The sequence below is a fragment of the Lycorma delicatula genome, chromosome 1 (assembly GCF_047948215.1).
Source record: "Lycorma delicatula isolate Av1 chromosome 1, ASM4794821v1, whole genome shotgun sequence".
Classification (NCBI taxonomy): Eukaryota; Metazoa; Arthropoda; class Insecta; order Hemiptera; family Fulgoridae; genus Lycorma; species Lycorma delicatula.
Window position 1 is genome coordinate 85,561,221 of NC_134455.1, and position 27,385 is coordinate 85,588,605.

Sequence of the window (27,385 nt, forward strand, 5' to 3'; positions counted from 1 at the left end):
TGTTGTCGGAATGGTAAGAAGATGGGTCTTGTCGTATGCTAAACACGTGAAACTTTTTTCACGTGCAGTCATTGTCGTATTGAATAAATTTTAAGTTTTCTTAACTTTAAGGTGGAAATCTTTTTTATCCCCTTCTTAGCACTGATGAAATCTACCTCCGCTTTCCGGCGTGCCGAAAGGGATTTTTTTACTTATATTTTGTACCTGATTTCTTTACTCAAATTTGAGACTTAAAAATTTGCGTAAAATTAAAAAAAAAAATGACAAGAAAGTTGTTATATTTTCATATTATAATTGTTATTTGTATAATTGTTATTTAATTAAATTACCGATTAATTTTTTTTATTGATATATATTGCGTTATTAGATTTTTCTTTTTTTGTGCTGTTCTTAAAATTGTTTACAATCAATATTAATCTGAATAATGTTTAATTACATTTTACTATTTAGTATATCTTAAAAGCGTAAATCTGTTGCACTCATTAACAACTTTGGAATTTATTAAATTTGCTTATTTATAATTTACTGTATCCACGTGCAAGTGGTATGATTTCAATAATATACAATGTCAATCAATGAATTGAGTTCATTTTATAATAATAACAATCATAATAAATCTATTCCACTCCAATTTCAGATTCAAATGAATTAAATTTACATTTATTTTCTTAAAATATTATAATTGTTATATACGTTGTATGTTAATATTATAATTAAGTAATTTTCTTTAACTAGTTAATTATGACAATATGAAACGTAAAAGGTGTCCGGGCTAAAGGTATCGAAAAGTAACAGCTGATATTATGAGAACCAGTTAATATGATATAATTTTTTTTTATGAACTCAGCACTCATTAGGTTTTAATGTAGGTTAGTCAAGTTCAATGTGTGCACCTTTTGTAGCTCGGCAGGTGTCTAGACGATAATCTAACTCTTGCCAGATGTTTAGAAGCATCTGCAGCGTTATTAGACCAACAGCTTCAACAGTAATCTGTTTAAGTTGTCCAAATCTCGAACTTTTTTTTGGTACGCATAATTTAATAAATTCGCAAGCTAAAACGTCCAAAGGAGTGATATCTGTAGATCTAGGTGGCCGTGCAGTTAGACCTCCTCTTCCGATCCAACATCTGGGGAAAGTGTTGTTCAAAACATGGTAACACCTCGATGAAAATGTGGTGGAGGACCATCTTGTTGTAAACTGAAGCCTGCAGGAATCTGAGATACAATAAAATTCTCAAGTATGTCGAATTTTTTGTTCTTTTTTTTTCCTTGGGCGCACAACGAAGTGTCGTCATCAGCACCCGGACACGATATTATTATAGTATAAATTAAAAATTAATCAACAGTAATATAAAAACACCTCACAGATGAAGAACTCGTATGCTAAAGGTGAAATAAAACCGAAAAATTAAAAATTTAACATAAAAGAACAAATTTACCATGTGGCATACGTCAAATGACATAAATAGTCGAAAAAGATATATGAATAATCAAATATTTGAATCCAGATGTACGGCCTTAAGAAATCGTAAGACATAACACAACACTGTTCCCTAAGATATATCACATGTTAGCTCCTACTTTAAATTTTTGAAGCATTGCCATTCATCGACCTGTTGGCATGTGGAGATAAGTTTGTCCTGTCACAGTGGGCTCCATGAAAAAAACCGACTGATGACGTCATTTTTGTGCATTCCTAATCAGGCATTGACATTTGATGTGTCCCTTTTATTTTCGATTACTGTATGTAGATTTTCAGTACCCCAAGTTCGACAATTGTATCTGTTAACTTTCCCGCACTTATGAAAGGTTGCCTCATCCCTAATAAAAACTTATCAAGATTGTTTAGGACTGCCTTCGACATATTGCATTACGTCTGCAGCAAACTGATATCGTAGGCGCCAATCATTTGTTTTAATGTGATGAAGAAATTGTGACTCATACGCTCGCAAATGGAGCCGCTTATGAACAATGTAGTGAAGTGGAACGACGAATTTGCAGTACGTAACTAGCCCACTTAATTGACTTTCCAGGGTTGGCGGTAAATGCTTCTCGTCAATAACTGAAACTTTCGGATAATTTCCAACTTGTGAAACCAATCTTTCAGTTTCTATTAAAGTCGTATTCCACAGGCGAATAGACTTGGAAGGATCGATATTTCATTCAGCTCGTACACGCTATTAAACACGCGCAACTGACTGAAACTCCGCTAACCAAATCACGCACTGAACCTTCCGTTGAGCCTACATCTTGTCTGACTATTGATCAATTGCTTTGTAAGTCGGCTTGCCTGCGCATACGTATTCCGCTGACCTTGGGAGTATACAGAAAATATCATGATGTTCTTATAGATGAACCTATGTTTAAGAAATTATGACGACTAGTTTTTTTAAATATTGGCCATCAATTCTGTATATCATTAGCCCGGACAGTGTATTTTATTATCATTATAGGTAAAACAAAATTTTTATCTATCGTTAACTGCTTAATTCATTTTAAATCACAATAGAATAAGAAAACTCTTATTTCTTCTCACAAAACACTTACGTAAAATTTAAAACTAGGTAGCCATTTGGATTATTAAACAATCATAATCAAAAAATAGTAAGGAATTAGTGAAAATAGCACATTTACAAAAATATAAATAAATAAAAAAATTAAGAATAATTTATTTATTATTACTAGGTAATAATTTATATTTATTATTTCTATGTAATAATAAATATTGATTAATAAATAAATAATTTTTTTTTTCGAAATATTATAGAACGAGTAATTTTAATAGTGTTTATAGAATAAAATTAAAAAAAGGGGAAATCTGAGTTAAAGGTTTTATTGTTTCAGTAATTTTTAAGATAACATTGAAGTTTTCGATTATTTAAAACAACAGTAGTTGAAATGTTTTAAAATTTTTTTCCACGAGTATAAATTCTTTTAAAAAATACTAGTTTTACAGTCGCTTAGTAATTGTTCACTTGTTAATTAATCTTTATAATTATATCTTTCTTTATTTTTAAAAAATTATTTATTTATTATTATCAGTTTTTTAATGCACTATATTTTCTTAGCATCCACTGATGATGATTGTTTAACAATCAAAATGACCTTCGGTTGTAGATTTTTTTATAATTATTTTTGAACAATTTTTTTCATTTCATTTCAAAAACCGTTTAGCATAGTCATTTCTTTGTAACCTTAAAATATTTAATTATTATTATTTTTTTTTCATCTTAACAGATAAGGCTATCGTTATTCACCTCTTTTGAATAATAATGCGTATTCGCGGTTCGACCAGGATATTAAGAAACTAACAAACTAAACATTTCTTATAAATATAATTTGTTACTCTAAAAATATAGAAAATAAAATGAATAATAACGGTAATGAATATAAGACAAACAAAATAAGGACAAGATTTGTTTAAAGAGAGTTAAATTATTAAAAAAAATTCCTTTCAGCTTGCCGGAAGGCGGAGGTAGATTTCACCGGTGCTAAGTAGGGGATAAAAAAGATTTCTACCTTAAAGTTGAGAAAAAATTCAAATTTACTTTATACGACAAAGGTTGCATGTGAAAAAAGGTTTCACATGTTTAGCATACGACAAGCCCTTCTTACAGTTCTTACAATTTTTTCCACCCATTTGCCCTTATCCAAAGAATAGCAAGAACTTTAAACGAATTCGATATTTTGCTTAATAAGAAAGTTATAGCGATTTTTTTTCGAAAAAGACCCCCATTTTCACCCGCGCGGTCCGATTTTCCCCATTAACGAACTCAACCGAGATTTTGGGTCGTTATACTTTATGCTTCAATTTGAAAGTGATTGGCGCAAAATTACAGCAGTTATCGTGTCCACAAGAAAGTGAAATATATATATAAATATACATTAACTTTTGAACTGACGGAAATTTTGGGGTCTGGGAAATGTAAAACGCGAAGATATGTAGAAATTTTCCGGAAGTTGAATTATGGTACCCATTACAACAGGTAGCTTTCTTATGAAATCTACCTAAAACCAGAATACAGTAGTCCTAATAGGTTTTATAATAAATTGATAACTTTTTGTTATTTTTATTCTTCACACTTGTCAAATTGGTAATCTGTTATTTCAAATACCATACGTTAGTTTTGTTATTATATTTATATAATTTAATTTGGCTTAATTGGTTGATCATTATTAAATAAATAGGTAGTTCTGGTAATTAAATTTATTACATAATCAAAAATTAGAAATAAATGTTCAAGAACATCCAAAAGGGAGCCGTTTATTACTAGATTATAATAAAAATAAATCGGCTACATAAGCCTTCACATTCTTAATAAATTCTTCAAGACGATCTGATCACCAAATACATAGTTCAAACATGAGTAAACTGGATCAAAGTTAGAAAAATCGAAGTGTTGAGAACTATCTCATGAGAACAAGACGCAAAGTAGTCAAAGACACTCAAGGCTTTTTTTCTTAGATAATCCATGAATATTAGTCCTTATAATCTTTTAGAAATTTGGATCTGTTCATTAACTAAATAAAAAATGCATTTCTGGTTAACAACAATTTTACGTTTTTTTAGCGTAAGTAAACGAGTACATATAAAAATTTGCTCAAACACCAAAAACTAACCAGTTACCCAAGAACGGGTTCAAGCTTCCAATCTCCAAGATTTTATAGAACGTATGAACGTCTTTTTTTTCTTGTTTTGGAACTATATCCTAACAGCCTATTGTATTTCTATTATATTGTATAAATTTAATTATCCGATTTAATTTTTTTTTGTATTTTTTTAATTTTTATTATTTAATAATTACTTCAAATAGTTCTCCAACAGCGTCTGCGAAGTCGACTCAGGTCTTTTCCTTCAACATAGTACCCGGTACGTAAGTAAAAGAGTGCTTCATAGTACAAGGTCTATTCTCACTTCTCTTACGAACTGTTCCATATCCATTATACTAATTGCTGCAACATATAATAGTAAAAACATCCAAGAGAATTATCATGAGGAACTGCCCAGATTTATCTCGCATTCTCAGACCAAAGCATCCACGCGGATAGGTAAAAACAAATAATCTGCGGCCAGCAATCTCCAAACGAATGGCCATCCTTAGAAGACCAGTGAATTAATGGATATAATTTTGGCGAACAATTACTTCCTTATACGAATAAAGAAGTAATGTGATCGCGAAAAATTTCGGTTTTCAGGTTTCAATAGAAATATCCATTTTGACCATTCCTGAATCCATTTTGACCAATTTCGGCTTGGCGTCTGTAACTACATACGCATCACGACGCATAACTCAAAAACGATTAGCCATAGGATGTTGAAATTTTGGATTTAGAACTTTTTTAACATCTAGTTGAGCACCTCCCCTGTAGATTGCAATCGACTGAACCAGAAGTGTCCAAAAAAGCCCAAAATCCAAAACAAATTGGATTTTTGACTTTTTCTTAACTATCATTGAGAGCTATTCAACGATTTATCATAAGTGGTACTTATTTTCATTGGTTCCATAGTTATAGTCAAATAAAATTTTTATTAATGAAATATTTGGATCTTACAAGGCCTTCCCCTTGTAAGATCACATCGGTCCGAATCAGAATTCATTTCCTTTTTTTTTTAATTAAAATATATTGATTTATTAATAATTATTAACCTCTTATTGTAAAAAAATATTATGATAAGTAATAATTCAATAATAACAAAAAAATTAGGAAAATATCAAAGTATTGATGAAATAAAATTTTATGTACTTTTCATTTTTTTTTAGATGTGTATGTGTAATTTAATATGGGTTTTTTTCAAATAATCATACATCTCGCTCCTTGGGAGTAGGAGATGTGGAACCTGAAAACTCTTTTACTTGCGCCTTCATTCAACGTACTCTCCTTTATGACTCCTATAATTCAATTTACAAGTTTTTCTTCTACATTATTTATTTATTTCTTAATTTTTACTAGAACTATTTCAAATAAAAGATAATTTTTTTTTGGATTTGGTAAGAAAACTAACAAAAATCGATTTACATTTTTTTTAAATTTTAAATAATATTAATTGCGGAAATTTTTTTTATGAATTGTTTTATTTTTGTAAACAATTGCTTTACAAACTTAATCATTTTGGTTTTAGAACTGGATTTTCTGCAATTATTCATACAATGGGCTTAATTGAAAATTATTTCTCAAAGGAATTACAAGGGCATATTAATAATATATTATTAAAATTATTTATTACTTTATCTTAGTGTAATGTTTTATTACGTATTGTTTACAATTCTGTGCGTAATTTAATACAAAATTTATCAATATTCACAAATTTGTGACGTAAATCATTAGGTTAACTGGGTGTGTTATTTAATGCATCGGTTACATTTCAATAAAAGTATGAATGAATTAAAAGATTTCACTGTCTGATAAATACAATATTTTATATTTATTGTATTTTTTTACGTTACGTATACAATTATGTAATCTAAGTGCATTTTTTTTACATATTTTTTTTATTCATAGTTCATCCTAGTTATGATATTTAGAAGTAACTGATGTTTTTAATCAGTTTATTATGGATTATAATAATTGAAAGTTTTTCTATTTTTAATTACACTTGAACCTCAATAATATTTATAATGGAAATTTATGTTTATAAAATTTTAATTAATTATTTAATAAAATTTTGCATAAATTTATTAAGCGTGATTTTTTGTAATAAATTTACTCACCAATAAAATGAATAGTTATAAATTAGGTTTAATTATTATCAGTTTACTATAACTAGTACTCAAAAATCGGTGAGAAGCAAACTTTTGAATTGAATTAAACTAGTGTTTAAGTCATACTAAACCTTCACCGATTTACTTAAAATTTTTAATTTACAATAAATAATTAAGGATAGTCTTTTGTTATTCCCTAATCAAATTTTTATTAAATTCTATAATCACATATAATTAATTAATTTTCCCTTCGTTATTTATTTATTTTTTTTGTAATGATTAGTTTTAAAAATAAAATTTTTATATTTGTTTTAATAAACCGAATAAGAAAATGTGTACAATAATTTAAAACAATTATTTTTACATAAAAAGTGAAGTGATATTTGAAAAAGTAAATATTTTAAAAACAATTTCTGCATTAACTATGGGAAAGAAAAAAAATTGTTAAGATTACATAGCAACGTAGTTTAAATACCTGCTATTATGGTCAGCTGTTCGTAAGATATGCTTGTCGATTATTTTTTACGATTTATCAACCGGAATGAAGCAAAAAATGTAATCAAAATTTTATTTATAAATATTAAATGTAGATTAACAAATATTTCTTCGAAAATAATGGTGAATACCATTATTTATCGACTTTTCAAAAAAAAAGTACGCTATTACTTTCGGTCGCACGATAGAATTGGGAGTGAAATTAAATTCCTTTAAATTTTGAAGTATGTGGAGTTCGAAAATACCATTCACTTAAAATGTAATTTCCTTATATATATGTATACATAAAAAGTAATACCTATTATATAAAATTTGTGGCTCGAAAATTTCCAAATCTACTTAATGAATTTCATTGAAATTTAGATACAATGTAGTAGTGTATTATTTGAAGTTGTGCATGTGAAAATTTGATGAAGATGGTTTAGTCGTTCTTCAGTTACGCTCAATTTAAGATCAACAAACAATGTTGACTAGTAGTAATACATTTTTCATACGCGCTTATGCAGATAGTCACAGGGTGAGTGTGTTGTAACTTGATACTTATGTGTGGGGGTCTATTCGTTAATCAAAGGTGTTAATCAGTGCGTTTCTGACTACAAAATAATGAGGGCATCGCAAACGAAAAGTCGGTCTTCCTGCCCAGAACTACGCAAGAGTTTTATTCTTAATTACAATTTCTTATTTAGCTTAACAAAATGAACACATCAGTTTAAAAAGAAATAATAACAACGATTCCCGTTTGAAAAATGTTATTACTTAGAAAAATAAGTTCATAATTAGAAATTGTTGGTTAAAAACGTGAAAATCAGGAAGACCATCAAAAAGATATTTAGTAGACAGTAGGAGATATATTAAAAAAATTATCTATGTATTTCAAACAGATATAATTCGATTTAGAATAAGAAGTTTTATTTAAAGGTACCTTAATTTAGAAATTGCTAAATTTTTATTAAATATTTCTATATTGATGTGTAAAATAACATCTTTATTTTTTTATCGTTATTATAGTCTTATAGTTATTATTAAATTATTTATTGTATTTATGTAATATTTAACTTCAGCCATATTTATACCAAAATTTAATTTGGTAACATCCACAGTATTTTATTTTTTAAGAAAATACAGCCAAACAAATAAATTATAAGCATAAATTATTTGAATAATAATCGGTCGTTATTAATTGACTACAATTGGTTTGACTCTTCTACTTCTCTATTTATATAGAAATCCGTGGCGGAGTGTTTACATCTCGGCCTTTCATTCGGAAGTCCCGGATTCTAATCCCGGCAAGGCATTTTTCACAAGCTGCAAAGTTCATTTATCATTCATTTAATAATTTTTAGAGGGCTTAACCCTATTGTTACTTTGTAATTAAATAAATATGGATAAAATATACAAATATAAAAGAAAAAAGGCCCATAATCTCAATTTTTCTAAGTTTTACCCGGTTTCCTTCTTTACTTAAGAATGGCTGATCTAAGGAAACTTGCAGGATAAACTTATTATAAATCTGATTAAAGTTTTACTACAAATCTTTAAATTAATATTAGGAACTTCTCTTCTACATGACGAAAATATATTTTTTGTAATTTTGCTTTCAAGATGCATTAAAAAAAAAAAGTAATAAAAATAAAAATTTGTGTTACTAATAATAACGTTTTTAAGAAACAAAATTTGGAATTTTAAACGAAGAACCGATCTCCTTTTGGGGCAGAAACACTTTTATGATTTATTCTCTGTAGTTAGAACGAACAATATTACTATTAATAAAATATTCTTAATTTGAAGCAGCTTAAATTTATTCTTTAATTTCAAAAGCCTCCATTTCTCTCATCACTAATCGTTTTTTTTCATTTCTGATAAAAATAAAACACATTTATTTTTAGTTAAATATTCGTTCGTGTAATATTTTTTACATCTATTTCGAAAATTTGTTTATGGTAACCCAAAGTAATGATCCATACAAAAAAAAAAAATGTATTGATGTAGCCGAATTTTATTTTTTTAATATTTTCACTGTTGAGCAATTATTGAAGAGGTACTGTAGACCGTTTTTAAAAGTACCGTTTTTAAAGTTTGGTTGAGGTTGTCGTAATCCGAAGATTTTAAGTCAAAATATTGTTTTTAATACCCTTTAAATAACATGTCACAACTCTAACATTTCTCCAAAAAATGTTTGAGCTACCCAAATTGAGCGGTTGGGGGATAGTTTGCTTATACCAAAAAAAAAGCTAGATCGTTTTGAGATAGAGTGATTTGTTACATTTCAGTTTTTTTTTGTTTAATAGTTGAAAAGTTATTTAAGCATTGACATACTCTAATAGCACTTAATTTTTTTTTATATATTTAATATTTTAATATATTATTTAATAATAATTTAATTAATAGCACATATAATTTACTAATTATTATTTATTTTTTTTGCGAACTTTTAATGAGATGTTGGATCTTTATTGTAGGATTGGGTAGAAGTCCGGTTTTTACTTTACAGCATATGGCCAAACTATTAGAGGAGAAACAATCCCTAAATAAATCCTAAGGTGGATACTACTTACCCATCAGTTCACAAGAATGTAATGAATCTAAAAAAAATCTTGGTATTCTCTAATCTATCAGAGTTTGACTTGCAATCAAAAAGTCAAAAATGAGAAAGGAAAGATCAAGGATAAGAAAAGGAAAAAAGGAAAGGAAGGAAAATGGTTAGAAAGAATGATCTACCCATGGGGTAACCACAACTTGAGAGAAAACCCCAAGAGAATTGCTTCAAGTTTTCCGTCAGGTATTTGGGATCCACACTCTCCACAACTTGTAAAAAGTGCATGATATCTTTACCCTGAATCGGAGTAGCATTTACTATCGACGATTTTACAATTACCAGGTTAAATACATGCTAAAAAATTTATATTCCTACAGAAATTTAAAAAAAATCCTACAACAAATACAAGGATACTTATAAAAAAACCTTGTCTATTCACATAACTTTGTGGTATGAAAAAGAAACCAATTCAGCTATAAAATGTTATTCCTGAAATTTTGCAAAAAGGTAAAAATGAATTGATGTAAGGCACAATTAGTTATTATTCAGATTTCCTTTCAGCGAGTTATTATCTTCATTAGTGAAGTAATCCTGTAACAAATTAAATATGTTACTTATATGATTGAGTATCCCTCATATTTGTGATATCTTAGAATACATTTCTTTCGGGATAATAAGGTAAGTGAAAAACGTTAAATAATAAATAAAGAAAGTTATTCAATTTAGGAAAATTTCGTTTGTGAAGTAATAATAATGATTTCTGTATAGAATGATTTTAAAGTATGAAACATTTACAGATCATCGGAAAGGTTATAGAAGAGCTATAAAATAGCCTGTCAAGTCTCCAGATTATTATTTTTGGGATTACTTAAAACAAAAGCTGTAAATATTGACGATTTGAAAAGAAAGGAATTTCTCACCAAACAAAATAGATGAAGCTTCCCCAAACTCCAACTTTACTGATAATTAAAAAAATTAATTATCAGTAAAGTTAATAGTTAGTAAAGTTAATACTCTTTTAACAGTCGTTTCTGAAAAATTTTAAGTTTTATTTGTAGTTCAAATTATTTATTATTTCACAATTTTTTTACACAAAAAAAAGGAAAAGGACCAAATAAATAAAACAAAATGACGTGTAATTGACGAATCTGCACTACATCACCAACACGATACAAGTTATTAACAGATATTACTTAAATTTAGCGCGCTATCAAGCTGTAGATATTCGCTGTTAGGATGGAAATGGATGTGTGGAAGACTCTGCTATGAGGCTGCGGTGTGGGAGGTCGTAGACACGACCTCGCTCCCGAAAGCGGATCAGAGCAGAGAGAAATAGAGTATATTTTTGCTAGAGGTTTATTAAATTTGTGAATCTGTTTCTTGATTTTTAAGTAAATCAAGAAGACTTTGAGTTCGTATGACCTTGAGTTTTTGGTTGATTACTTTGAGTAATCAACCAGTTGTAGGACAAAATTGTTGCTGTTGCGATCAACACTTTGTTTTGTTGGTATAATGATAGTATTTTTGGTGTATGATACGAGTGCATATTCTAATTGAAGTTAGATATAGGAAGAGTTTTTGTGTGAAACCTTCGGTGTTAGAGAAAGGTGCGGGGATCGTGCTTCCGTAAATCGATTACTTTGATAGTTGAGGGTTGTAAGTTATGGTAGGTGGTTCTGGTTGTAAGAGACCAAAAGAAGGCGATAGTAAGTAGTTGTAAATGCCCTGGAAATGTCTGCCGTGGCATTTGAATCGGTGGTATCCTGACGGAGATGAAACTGATGATAGTGTTGTGTTATCAAGTTTAGAGTGTATAAAAGATGACCTACGGTAAAGCCCATCAGGGCTAGGAATGGAAGGTGATGCGGCGACCGGGATCGTCACAAGATCTTCCCGTACGGAGGTTAGAATGTAAGTCGGGAAGCATTTTGAACACTTGTAGTAGAATGATAAACTTTCAAAATGTGTCGTACAAAGTAATTTATAACCGAAAACATTTAATTAAATTCTAAAGTCAAATATTGTGATATTAAAGTAAACAATATAAGTTAACAGTAGTGTTGCAAATTATTAATTATTGTGAATTATTATCATTTATTACTGTGAAGCTGTTGTTATTAGTGTTTGTGTCATTAATTCCAAAATTAGCTGTTTAAGGTTTATTATTGGATGTAATTCTGAAGATAATACGAAATAAAAATGTTACTACGCGGCGTTTTACATCGTTTTACTACTACAGCTATGTTTTCGTTTTTGCATTTTTAATTGCTTATAAATCGAAAACGGAGGCACGAAATTGAGAAACTGTTTTCTTGTAAAATTTTACGATTAAAATCATGTATCACATGTCCACTTTTCTATTAAAAAAAAACAGTTTGATTCAATATGGTGGAAAAAATTTCAAACGCACTATAAAGTTGTAACTTCTTTAAGTATGCAGATATGCAGTTGTTTCTACTTCCTAGTATTCCTTAGTTTTGAAATATGAAGCCGTTTTCATATTTAAATAACACTCTGCTCACACACCTTGTAGAATTAAGAATCTTAATTGAGAATTACTAAATAGTTTTACCTAACATTTCGAAACAGAATGATTTTTTTTTAATTTATATGATACGTTACAGTCGTTTCTGAAAAAAATTAAGTTTTTTTTTGTAGTTCAAATTATTTATTATATTCACAATTTTTTAATTACCGTATAATAAATAATAGGATGATATTAAACGAATTTTTTATTTTCATAATATTGTTTTTAAACCTTTTACGTTCCAATTTCTGAGAAATAAAAATACAACAAGCCTTTTTATATTTGATTTCCACGTATAGTTTTTTCTTTATAATAACTAAATTAAAGTATTGTATTATTCCGATATGAATTTTTATCGTAGTTAATTGTATTTAAACAGTTTTGCTTGTTCATTATGTAATTAAAAGAAATAAGACATTGACTTAGCATATTTTATAATTCGGTTTTATCTTAAAAGGCATAGTAAAGAACATTAATAGGCGTGACTGTTATCAGTAAAATGAGAATATGGGTGGTAAAAAATTAATCTAATATTGTAATACATTATAAACTGTGCACGCTTGTACCATGCTCCAGACTGACATTATCAGCTGGTCGGTCACCTCTATACTCATAATTCATGTTTTTATTTATTTACCACTCTTATATCATGCTGTATTTTATTCCTCACCTCATGATTATGCTAAAAATTTACTGAATTATTTTTCTGTTTTGTACAAATTTGCGTCATTTTCATTTATTTAGTTGTATGCAATCATACATTCACTGTACGTAGTTCCTTTTTATATTTTGGTTAAAAAATTACTAAATAATTTTTCGTTAATAATCTTTGCGTTATTCCTCCAGTAAGTTTTCGTACTGTAAGGTACGCGTCATAAAACAATAAATTTATTTACAAGTAAAAAAATTTTATTTCTTAAATTATATTTATTTTATCATAACCTCTTCGTTTTTGCTCTATTCTTGTTAGTTTGAAAGCAGACTAAAACGAAAATAGCTTAATAATACATTTTCAATTAAAAAAATAATAGCTTTAAATTTTCGTCACGCATCTTGATTTTACGCCATCCTCAGGTAAAGTATTATAATGGTATAATAATTAATTAAATTATTATACTACATAGGTTGCCGACCTTTAAGATGGACTCTACTGAAGTGTTACAAAGAAATCACTTTTCGTAAAAAATCTTCTCATTTATTGGTCTTTAAATTGCAAAGAACGAAAATAAATTTCTTAGAAAATATTTTAGTACCTCTGTTCCTATGTATTTGACCCATAAAATAATTTTTAGGTGTTATTTTTGAAAAAATAAATTTTCACCCTCCAAGAAAAAATAAAAATGTTTAAATAATTTTTAATACACATAACATTTTTATTTTAAATTTGACATAATTATAAATTTCTTTTTTCTAAGGTTGAAGAGCATTTAGTGCATTTCAACGTAATTTTTTACGATATTTTATAAACCTAGTCGTTATCAGAGTGAAATTTCACCCACAGCTAAACAGTGGTAGTTTGCATGCAATACATTACTTCTCAAAGAAAGGATTTGCTTCTTTACTCTTATCTGTCCTAGTCTTCTTATACCTGCCGGCTCCAGTGGCGCGAGTTGTAGCGTCTCTGCCTTTCATCTGGAAATCCCGGGTTCGATCCCGGTCAGGCATGTAATTTTTACACGTTACAAAAACTATCATTTCATCTCATCCTCTGAAGCAATACCTAACAGAGGTCCCCCAAAATCCAAATTTATCCAAATTTGGATAAAAATTAATCCAAATTTAGTCGTCACGCGGCTAAAGCTGCGTTCGGGATAATTTCAACAATTCTGGGTTGTTTCTGATGCACGGCTTACACACACAACTTAATTTAATATATTTATCATTTTATTTAAATATAATATTTTTTCGTTTATTTAATTCAGTAATTCTAACTAAAGTGCGCCCGCATACCGTATTTAATTCGCACGGCTGTAGCGGTACTAGCGGTGACGATCGGCACCTAATAGTGTGATTTCACAAATCGGTAGACTGGTGTAGCCGCGAGGCTTAATGCACCAGATACCGAGTCAACCGGGCGATCGAGTTCAAGACCCAGCCAGACCGAGTTACTTTTTTACACTTTAAATATTATTCATTTATTTAATTATACCGTTTACTTGTGACGTCACAGCACAGCAGATGACTACCACAGCATTTTTTAGGATGAGGGTGTGGTTTTGCAAAAAATCTTTTTTTTTTCAGGTACTGTTAGTTTTTAATTTTTAACAAATGTGCCCAAGAAAAATATGACCTTAATTAGGCGAAATCTTGAAATACTGAAGCTGTAGGCCCCTTGACCTTTTAAGTTGAAATTTTAATGGCATACATAGAAGTAATCTGACCAAGTTTGGTCAAAATCGGTCCAGCAATTCTGGAGATATAAGGTGATTTAGAGAGCAACACCGAACACATACATACATACGAACATTAACATCCGGAAAATTTCCATCCGGTTTTTTGAGTTCCTTAAGTGTCAAAACGTCAAGATCCGGTAAAAACCACACATGCTGAAATTGGACCGATTACAATATTCCCTTCTAAAGCTATAGCTCGCTATAGCACTACCTAGAGGGTAAGATAAAAATAATAATTCATTCACCTCTATCAAACTATATAAATAACTTTTTCGTGTAATTCAACAGTGTCCTTCTATTTACGAGAAAGGGTTTTATTTTTCTAACATTACGATTTTTTATAAATAACAGAACTATAAATTTATTTTTTAAAAAAAATTTTCTTTTACGGAATAACATTATGTTATCGATCAGTTTTTAAATAAAATACTTAGTAACAAAAAACTAAACTTTTTGCGTCTCATTTAGTCTATATAAATATGTGATAGGCGTCGCGGCGAAATGCGATGGACCTGATCGTTCTAAGTTATGTTTTAGATGTGGCGAGGAGAGACATAAAAATAGTGAGTGTGATCAGAAGACAGATAAGGAAGCGAATAGAGAAAGTGCATGTGTCGGAGGAGCCGGTGAAGGGAATCATGATGCACAAGCCGCTCGTTAATGCGCTATTTCCAATTTAACGCCAATCGAAGCAGCAGGGCGATGGATTCCTGCTGGGAAATACACTTTAGAGAGAAAGCCGATGTAATCTTGGTAAGCGAACTAGATAAGCGGACTACCAAGGAGGACAAGTGGGTGGCAACGGCAAATGCCGACACAGCGGTTTTACTATTTTCGCGGCAATTGCGGTACACAGCAAAGGCGCAGGGTCTTGCTACGTCTGGGTGGAATTGGCGGGGCAGGTAGTGTATAGTGTGTACCTGTCCCCCAGCATAGAAATTATGACTTACAAGAGAATGGTTGATGAACTAACCGAGGACGTAGGGAGGTGGAGGACAAAGACCGTAGTTGTCAAGGGGAATTTCAACGCTAAATCCAGGAACTGGGGGACGCATCTGAATGATCAGAGTGGTGGTGTAATAGAAGATGCAATGGCCTCTGTCGACCTCCTCTGCGGCTTACGCCCAGGAATTATGACATTCAAAAGAGGTGGTCGAGGTGTCTTCGTTCCGGACTTGACCTTTGTCAGTATCAGAAGTATACAGCAGCTGATGAGTTGGGAGACACTGAACGAGGAAACGTTAAGCGACTATCGTATGATCTCAGTCGAGATTCCAAAATCCCGGAAGTTCAGATAAACTTTTGCAAATAAACCCCGGAAGTGGAGATCACGTCTCCACAAAAGCAGAGCAGAGCAGTTCAGGTCAGCCATTCAGACTGAGATTGGAAGCATGGAAAACATGTATCTGAATTTGCTGGCTAAACAGTCTATAGGATAGGCAACGACACGGATGCCATTAAAGAAGTGGTTGCGGAACGTAAAGGAGTTGACTGGTGGACTAGTTAACTCACAGAGCTGAGGAAAATCTGTGTGGCCACCAGTACACAATGCCTTCAAAGACCGCATCGACGGAGTGATGACGTAGAAGAAAAGCTTAATCGTTTGAGGATGGCAAGAAGGGAGTATAGAAGAGTAATTGCGGTAGCCAAAAAATGTAAGTGGAAGTAGTTATGCGAGGCAGTGGACGACGATCCATGGGGTGACGCCTTTTAGATAGTTACGAAGAGATTCAGTAGGAGGCTACCACTCCTAACAAGAGAAGAATTGGTGACCAGCGTAGGAGAGCTTTCCTGACGGAAAGGAATTTTTGGGGGGAGGAAGTAGTCGCTGAAGATATAATTCCTTTCACGCAGATGGAGATATGTAGCGCAGCTAAGAAGATCAAAGATGGTACGAGTCCGGGGCCGAACGGAGTCACCCAGAAGTCGTTAAAATAATTGCCGAGGTCGCGCCAGATGTAGTACTACGAAACATGAACATAGTGATAGAATATGAGTAGATATCCGAGGGATGGTGGGGGCGAAGCTGGTACTATTAAAAAAGAAGGTCGGACTAATACAAAACAAGTCTTGTACAGTAGCGTATCGGTATTAGGGTATCGGTATTAGGGCCTACCCTGTGGAACTTAACTTTTGACGATGTGCTCAGGCAGAGATATTCGGAGGGCGTCACGCCGGTGGCATATGCTGACGATTTGGCCCTGGTGTTAGTAGGAAAAACTGAAGATGAGCTGAAGACTACTGGAGAGGAAGCGGCCAGGGTAATTCAGAGATGGCTGTCCATCAATGGTCTTCGCCTCGCGGAGGAAAAGGTGAAGATGATGTTGATATCCGGCCGGCAAGGCTGACTCCTATCAGTTTCTGTGTAGGCCATACTATAATCTACCTCAGTACAGCCACAAACTACTTGGGAGTGTGGCTGGACAGGAATCAAACATTCTCTATACATGTGGAAGAGGCAGCCAGAAAGAGCGAGAGAGGGTGGTTCAGGCATTGAGTAGAATTATGGCTAACAAAGGAAGCCCAACAAGAAAAAACTCCTGGCAAGTGTACTCTCGTCAGTGGTATTATACGGAGTGCAGATTTGGTAGGGAGCTCTTTCCAGACCTCGAAATGTCAGTCAACTGATGAGGCTGCACTGCAGACTTAACCTCCGGATAATCGCAGAATACAGAACCATAAGCACAGAGGGAGCATCAATAATGGCGGGAGTTCCTTCGGTTGATTTGCAAACTAGGATGAGGATCCTCATTGTGAATGGTAGAGACAGAAGGTCAGCAGTAGATGAGCTGTACACAAAGTGGAACGGAAAGTGGCAAACAACACCCAAGGTAGATGGACATACGAGCTCATCAGGGATATCAGAAGTTGGACAGAGAGTAGCCATGGAGATACGAACTTTGAGTTTACACAATTCCTGTCTGATTACGGGTGTTTTTGTGATTACTTACAAAGGATGGGTAGGAGCATCACCAACCAACGTCATTATTGCAAGGAACAGGATACCGCGGAACATGTTGTGTTTTCTTGCTCAAGGTGGCGGGATTTGAGAGTCGGACTGGTAGAACAAGGAAGAGTGGGCGCAAGCAATATCATAAGAGTAACACTTAGCAGCAAGGACATGTGGGATAAAGTACTGAAAGTGGTCTCCACTATGATACGTGAAAAGGCGCATGAGGAGAGAATTCGACAGAATATGGATCATGGATGAACCGAGGCACGGAGTCAAATGCACGTACTCTCCTTAAGGAGAGTACGTGCACTTGAGCCAATCATGGCTTTTCTTCTTTCTTCTCTTTTCTTTTCTTCTTAAAACCTCTTAATTCGTTCACTGTATTTCTTCTTCCTTTTCTTGCTTTCCTCCGTCCATCTTCTTCCTACCGTTTCTTTTTTGCTCTTGTTCAATCTTCTTATTTGTAATTTCTAAATTCCTTGATTTTTCTTCTGAGATGTTCAGTCGTTCCAGACTGTCTTATGTTTCTTTCATCCAAATGGAATTTAATTTACTTGCACTGACGATGTTGAAAATTTTCTTAGTGAGTCTGTCTTCAATCATCCTTATAAGTGTCCGTAGAATTTTAGATGTCTTTTCCTAAACTTGTCGGTGATTTCATATAATTCCTTTGTGGTTCGTTTAATCCAGGGTTCCGTCTTTGAGGACTGCACCGTGGATTTTTAGGGAGATATTCCATTCTTGCTTCTTGATTTCATGAATTTTGGTCATTTCTCTGATTACTATGGTTTCTGTTGCATACAAGACATCAGGCAAGACAACTTTGTTGTACTGTCATATATATATAAAATGAACGTATATAATAATGAAAGTTGTTAGATTTCATGAAAATTAAATCCTATATATACCCGGAGTCCAAGTTGGCCCAGGCGAACCTCAGAACCGTCCCAGAGGCTCCCCGAGGCCGCAAACCTCGCTTTGGTTGCTATTTCCGTCTAGCCAGATGATGCTCTGTCCCCTGGTCCCCCGTGGTGTTCATTACCCTTATGGTTGTGAGAATAATACTGATAAACAACGGTTAAAGTATTCAGACTTGATAGAAACCTGAAAAAGCAAATAAATTACAAAATACAGAATACTAGTAACTACGGTAACTGAAGTATAACACACCTATGACGACGAAAAATTCATAACTTATTTCTGTTGCCACGGTGAGAAATATATATTTTTTTCTTTAATGAATATCTTTAATTCACAACTTCACCCCCAACGGAGTAAGAGCCTCGGTCTATGGCTTAAAATCTTCCTTGGGACAACATGACGATCCTGCAAATTTGAAAGCAATTTATATTTAAAAGTCTATCAATAAATAGTATCATTAACGTTTTTGGTAAAAACTTTGTAGTTGAGTTATGCCCAGTGAGGTGGGGGTGGAGTAAATCTGATAAACTGAAAAAATTTCATCAAAATTGAATCAAATAATTTCCAAATTATTGAAGAAACTAAACAATAATTATCATTTTTTAACGAAACATAAAAAAAAGAAAATTTTATTCTGATTCTGTTCCTTTTGCCAGCGTATAACCTATAGTCTGGGATATGGTACGTTTTGAAACATCTTACTTAAGTCGTAGTAATTATTAGAGACTACTTCGAAAGTTATTCGACTGATCAACCATTTTCATCGACTGGTTTCTATAAATGATATTAAAATTCTTCCATTATAATGTTGGGCCAATATAATTAAGTGTGATTACAGTTGAGGTCATTACCGTTTGCGGTCATTAAGATTTATTAAATGAGAATTGTTTTTTCATTCTAATATATTTGTGTTAGGAGTAATCTATTTGGAGAAAAAAGTTAATATTACTTTTAGGATGTACATAAAAATAAATTAAATCAATTATTAATAATGATTCAAAGTGAGGTTTTACTAATCTGACTAAACTTCTCGGAAACCAGAGATATACCCTAATTTTTATATACTTGTCACAGTATCTCGGGAAATTAATGTCGAACTGTTTTTCCAGGTATTTTAAAATTGTAAAATAATTTTTTTAATTTAAATCAGGTAATGTAAATTATTATTATAAGTAATCATTGATTTCCTATATAGATAGTGTAATATAAGATGGTAAATATGAAATCTCTACAAAGACTAAATGATTTTTTCCTCATAAATTGTGGTGGTTGTGTGATGGAGTAACCTACCAGTTCAGACGAGCGTAATTTTCAAAATTTCGACCCCTCTGGAAGGCTCCCTGATGACTTGATCGAAATCTCTCGAAAGGCGTCACCCCTATTTTTTATTGGAGAACCCAAATCAGGTTTCAAAACCCCGAGGGCAAATAGTTTTGATTCACCCGAAATGAATTAGTAGATTACTGGCATTAATAAAGAAAGGCTTAGTTGAAGCCGTTGACAGAAATTCTTTAAATTAGACATATGGTTAGGAAACAAGTCTATGATTAAAAGCGTTTTAATAGTTTTCCACGAATTAAACTTATAATAAAATTAGATTGTTATGAACAGTTTATAACTTATTGTCCAATTAAACTTCTTATTGAAAATTAAATACTCTAATCTCCAAAACTAATTTTGATTTATAGATTTGAAATTTTCTGGCAACTGCAAGTTTTTACCTTATTAATGTTATGTTTTTACCTGCGCTACTACTGGTAACTATAATAATATTTAAGGATATAGTAACCATTAGTTCTTGCTTTGGAAATAAGTAATTAAACGCAAGATAATATAAATTACTATGCTTTATGATTTTATTGGAAATATAATTTAAAAATTCTTTGATGGTTTACGGAAAATACTGTCCAATAAAAATTTTCATTTTTATAAAAACTGATATTAGTCGTTATAAAACCGGCATAGGATTCAATATATTTCCCGTCTTTGCCAATAACAGATTTTTATTTCAAATACACTATAGGGTTTTTAAATATTAATGAATTAAATAATAATTACAGTACAATTATTACAAAGATCAAAATGTTCACTAAAAACGTTTATATCCGATCAATTTGATCCCCCCTGATCAAATGACAATTGTATATCAAAATTTATGCAGTATTATAAATATAATTGAGAGAAAAGTGAAAATTTTTTGTAAAATATTTGAATCCCTATTTGACGTTTTTATCATAAAAAATTATACTTAGAATATAATTGCTAAAAAAAATTTTTTTTTAATTTGGTTGTCATTCAGTAACAATCTTACTCGACAAGGACCTCATATAACATTATTAATAACAATTCAAATTGAAAACAGTGAAAGAAACATAAATTACAAATTGTTTTTAATTAATTTTTCAGTCAGGTCTAGTCGGACCTGGTTTTTAAAAAGAAATTCCATGTCATCTACCTTTCAAGAACTTTTAGAAGAATTTGTGTTGAGCCAGTCCCGAAATATTAATTAAAATTAAAGTACGTACATACATAGTTAAACATTGTCCAGAATTTTCTGTAACTTTTTTTTGTGTTTCTTGGACCTCATTCGTCTTGAAACGTCTACATTTGTAAAATTCCTAATAGGAAAATTTTGGCTGATTTTTATTTGATTATTTTCTTTAACTTATAATGGTTCAACCGTGGACTCAAATCTTGTAATCTTAATTAAACTCATTTCCCGACGTCAGGCAATGGTTAAATTTTACACAGCGAGTAAGTCGGGTGACAATAAAATATTCCATTGTTAATTTCATATATATATATATATATATATATATATATGCATAAAATAAGGGGATCAGTTTCATTTAATTATGACTAAAAAGTAGTAGATAAAAAAAAATTAAAACACGGTTGTCTTCAAAAAAAATTCTGATGTGGGCGTCAAATGACTTCCTTGTACGCCTATTAAATTACTTACACACTTTTTTTAGATGAAAAGTAATAAAATTTTATTTCATTAATAACAATTGTTATTATTGAATTATTATTTATTATATTTTTTTATTTCAAATCAGAGGTTAATAATTATTAATAAATCAATATATTTAAATTAATAAAAAAGTTAAAATAGGACATGAAGTCGAATTCGAACCGATGTGCCTTCCCCTTGTAAGATCCAAATATTTCATTAATTAAAATTTTATTTGGCTCTAACTCTGGAACCAATGAATATAAGTACAACTTATGACATATCTTTGAAAAGCTCTCAATGAGGGCTTATTACTACAGTTAAGAAAAAGTCCAAAATCCAAATTTTTTTGATTTTGTACTTTTTTGGAATTTTTTTTGGATCAAAAGGGAGGTGCACAACTAGATTTTTGCAACAGTCCTAAATCTGAAGTTTCAACATCCTACAGCTAATAGCTTTTGAGTTATGCGAAATACATACGTACAGACGTCACGCCGAAAATAGTCAAAATGGATATTTCCATTGAAATCTGAAAACCGAAATTTTTCGTGATCACAATATTTTCTTTACTTCAGACAAGAAAGTAAAAAACAAAACGAAAACGAACAAACAACAAAATTCGGTACTAAAAAATAATTTTTTTTTTCAAGAAAATTAAAATTAAAAGAAAATTAATATTTTGCATGACTAAAAAAAAAAACGTGAGGCGCTTTTATTACGCACTTAGTCATGCTAATTATTAAGTGTTTGAATATGAGAGTCCCACTCTCATATAAAACTCTCACATAAAACCACGTTTTAATAGAGCAGGAAGGCCGGGTTCCGTTACGCGAATGGTAGCGTCTTGGCCTTTTAGGAGGTCCCGAATTCGAATCCCAGTCAGGTATGGCACTTTCACACGCTACAAAATTGCCGTCATTTCATCCTCTGAAGCAGTACTTGACGGCCCCGGTTGTTACAATAGATACTTTTTACTTATAACAAATAAATTATTAGCCTCAATTTAAGTTAAAAATAAAAGTTTGTCTTCTTTCCAGAAAATATGTAATTAATTGATTTTCTTGTCGCCACTGGTATTTTTAAATTTATTAATATTTAATTTCAATAATCTTAATGACTTTTTAATAGGGTCAATTTTATTATTTTCAAAATATTTTAAATTTAAAAATTATAATGTCTATAATATCTTGAATGTTTGCTCCTCCCAGTTTAATTATTTGCCTATAAAACGAAAGTATATTTGCATTTTTAGACGCTAAAATATTTTTGATATTCAAATATATGAGTAGTATACATATTTTCAATAACGTATAAAAATGGTTTTTAATAAAATCAAAATATTTAAATTTTAATACAATGCTAAGTATGTTAAAGTAAATTCATTGTTAATTAATAATATTCTTTCCCACAAACAAATGTTTTTAAATTTTAAAAACTGTTGTTTTTTTTTGTTTTATAATTGTTTAATTATCTGCATAATCATTTTTTTAATTACATACAACATTTATGTTAATAATTACATTCTTGAAATATAAAACTTAGGGAACCTGACACGGCTAAACATAAAAAAAATTAATTTGCGCATTTACGTACGAAATACATAAATAAAAGGTATGAATAGTTGGGAAAATTTTTTTGTATGTAAATATATCATAAATTATTAATATTTTCAATATTACAATTAAATATTAAACAGTTAATTGTACATTTTGGTAATAATACATTATTCAACTGCAAATAAATGTACATAAACAAAAATCTAAATTTGATCAAAATCTTAAATCTCCGAAAGTTCTTAAACGATTGCTTTTAAATTTCGATTGCTTTGTTGTGTTTTTAACACAACGTTGAATTCGAATATGTGCGTGTTTTTATATACCTACTATCTATATACCTAAGATGTCACAACTGTGACAGGTAAAAACATGTTTTTTTTTTTAAAAACAGCGCTATCTGTTTGGTGTACTAAATATTTTACGATTCCATTACAATGTTTCCGATTTGTGTGTCCGCTATAAATAAGAAATTATTGAACCAATTTACGCACGAGAAAAAGGGAGAAAGGGAAAAATCGGGAAAGGGAAAAATCGAAAAAGGTAAAAGGGAAGAAGGGGAAAATTGAATAAAGAAAAAAGGGAAAACGAGGAAAAGAAAAACAGGAAAAGGACACTTCCTTTTCCCGTTTTCAGAAAGGGGAAAAGAGAAAATAAGAAAAGGGGAATGGGGAAATATGAAGGGAAAGGTAAATAAGGGAAAGAAATGGTCGAAGGAAGGGGAATGAGCGAATAGGGCATTGGTAAGGGGGCTGGGGAAAGGAGAAAAAGAAATGTGGTAAAATGGAAATAGGAAAAAAGAAAATGGGTAAAGGAAATGGTGAAAGGGGAAAAGAAAAAAGGGGAAAGGGGAACGAATTTGTGAAGGGGAAACGGTGAAGGGGAGGGGGGAAAGTTTAAAAGGGAAAGGTTAAATTTTGTGAAGTTCCGTAATGTCATTTTGTTAATGTTTTATCAAACTTTCAGTTGTGTTCATTTAATCTATATATATATATATTCAAATCTAGCAATAGCGAAATATTGTCGGGTCTGCTAGTTATATATGTATATATATATAAACAGCATGATTCAACCTCTTAGGTTGATGTTGGCAACTTCTTAAGAGATGATTCTATAGCCAAAAATAAGAAAAACTTTCACTTAAAAATTTGTCAGAAAACGGTTCGTTAGCGAGTTTCAGTTTGCGAAATATTTAGCTCTGTTTTCTGCCCCTTCTATGAAATTAAACCATACTAAAATTCCTGCGGTTCAAATCCATGGGGAAATTTGGTGCTTCCTTATGGTTTTTGATCTACTAAATTGAATAATAGTAGTTGCAGTTCGGGGACTACATTTGACTTTAGTCAAATTTTACTACTTGGGATCAATGGTCAATGGTCAATGAGTACAAGATATGAAACAAAAGCAATTTAAAAATAATGTTGAATATCCCCCCCCCACAAATAAATCTGATTGAAGTTGGAATTTTAAATAAATTAAATAAAGTATTTTCGTCGTACTAAAACTCAATTTTCTACAATTATAAAAAATTTAGAATACCACTTTCACATTTTAATTTTTTTTAAATAATATCACTGCGTATGTGTACTAGAATGTTTCTGAACAATTTTCGAAGAATTTATGTTGAGCCTGCCCAAAGACATTAATCAAAATTACGGTAACGTACGTACGCACAAAATCTTTCAGATATTTCTAAAGTAACTAAAATTTCTGGAAGATGATCTGTTACTTTAAAAATTCCTTTTAGTTATATATCTCTTTTCTTAAAATTTATGTCAGCTTCGTTCAGTAACTGAAATAGCTTGGGACTAAATTATTTGTATATAATATTACCGGTATATGTGGAAAAATTTTCAAGTCTTCGGATTTTATTTCCATCTTGAAATCAATACGTTGCACATGAACAAATCTAATAAAAAACGTGGATAATATGTAGGTATGACATTTCACAGGTGAGTAACCCATAAATAAAATAACTCGGTAACAAAGGCGGTCAGCTACTAAAGTATTCCTAATATAAAACGCACCATAAGTATAGCCGCAATTAGTACTTTGAGTTAACCTTAGTTACTTATTACAAATCAAATTATAGACTATTTGATTGAATTTGGCTTGAGTTAATATTTAATTTTTTTGGGGGTTATTTTTCATACTTTTATTTATATTGGCATCAAGCGGCTTGTCATTAGCGGCTTGTCTGTAATTACGTGATCGTAAATAATAAACAATAAACACCAAAACCAACAAACAATAAATGCAAACTAAATTACACAAAACCACCAAATAACGATCTACAATCCACTTTCAAAGAGAAACCGCAACAGTATTTTTTTTCATTCCTTTCCGGTTTAGTAAACACTTTACATCTGAACCCAGGTCTAATTTTTGTCGAATAGATCCGAAGATCGGGCAATCCATATTCAATTATTTTATTTAATTTCTCGTTTTATTATTAATATGTAAAGTAAAATCCAATACCTATAGTTTAACCATTTATGTAATTACAAATATCTGATGTGGGCCCACAGACTTCCTTGTACGCCTATTAAATTACATAGACACATTTTTTTTTTAAATGAAAAGCACATAAAATTTTATTTCACTAATAACTTCTGATATTTTTTTTTATTATTATTGAATTATTATTTATCATATTTTTTTTTACAATCAGAGGTTAATAATTATTAATAAATCAATATATTTAAATTAAAGAAAAAAGTTAAAAAAAAGGAGATGAAGTCTGATTCGAACGGATGTGCCTTTCCCTTCCAAGATCAGGATAATATTTTTCATACACTACAAAATTCAATTTCTATATTCCTACGTACAACATTTTCTGTAATTTTTGTGGCGAATTAATACATCAAGAAAAACAATTTAATATGCACATGAGTAAATATTACACACCACATTATTCCGAAAACCATCTACACTTACCTTTTAAAGTAACTTAAATTTTGATATTAAAGTTTGTTTTTATTTATGGTATTTATTTCTTTATTTACTGTAAGTAACATCTTAGTTTTTTGTCTGAAAGAAAATGAATTACACTAGTAATATAAATGATTTTATTTTAATTCTTACATGGCAATAGAAAATAAATTGTAATATATTGGTTACAACACAACTCACAGACGGTAACCAACATAAAGTAGTATTCATGATATATTTAACAGTAATTTTTCAGTAATGTTTTTTTTTACCGCTTTTCGAAGAAAAGTACGGTATTACTTTCGGTCGCTTTATGACCTTACCTTCAGCTTTCGGTCACTTACGGTGGAAGAGGGGTGTGAAATTGAATTTTCTTTAGGTTTTAAGATATTCCTAAAACTACTAGATCAATTTCATTGAAAATTAGATATGCTGTAGTAGTGTATCTGAAATTGTGCATGTGAAATTTTTATGCGTCGTTTGTGAGTTACGCTCAATTTATGGTACTTAAACATAACCTCAATTTGAGGTATTTTTTGGGTCACTGGTGGGTTGGAGGATGTAAATCAATTTCCCTTACGTTTTCAGATATAGAAATTACAAAAATACAATTCAAATATAAAATTTTTGATTCGAAAATCTCAAAAATAATATTCATGTATAAACTTTTGTGGCTCGAAAATTTCCAAAACTATTAGATCAATTTCAGTGAACTTTAGGTATACTACAGTAGTGTACGAGTATCTGAAGTTATGCTTGTGGCAATCTGATGAAGATTAGTTGAGTCGTCATAACCTCAATTTGAGGCCATATTGACTTTGTATTTGTGTTTTTTATATGCGCTTATACAGTGAATCACGGTGGTGATGAGCGAGTTTAAACTTGATGTTTGTGTGTAGGATCTACTCGTTATTTTTAATTATTTCATCAAATTACGGTTATAAGTAGAAAGTATATTTTAATATTAAATAAAAAAAATTACACCTCTTTTCTCATTTAACTATGTTTTTGCGTATTTCTTGCGCAAAAAATGATACAAAATAAAATAACGAAAAGTCAGTCTTCTTGAGCAGAACTGCGCAAGAATTTTTTTATTATTACTACTGTAACTATAAAAATTAAAATAGGTGGTTTTGAAAAAATAATTATAATAATTTCTGTAATTAAATGTTTATTAAACTATTATTTTTACTTTCACGGGAAGAGGTTTATTGCTGCTGCAATAGCTATAAAGGAAAAACACGCCATCGGCCTAAATTTTGGATATGCCTTTTTTTATTTATTTTTGGCATCGCGATATTTCTTTTCCACGTAGACGTTTCAATATCCATTTAGTAAAAAAAGAGAGAAGAAAATTGTAAAATGTTCCGAAAGATATATGTACGTATGTGTTGGCCTCTATTTTGATTAATGTCTACGGACT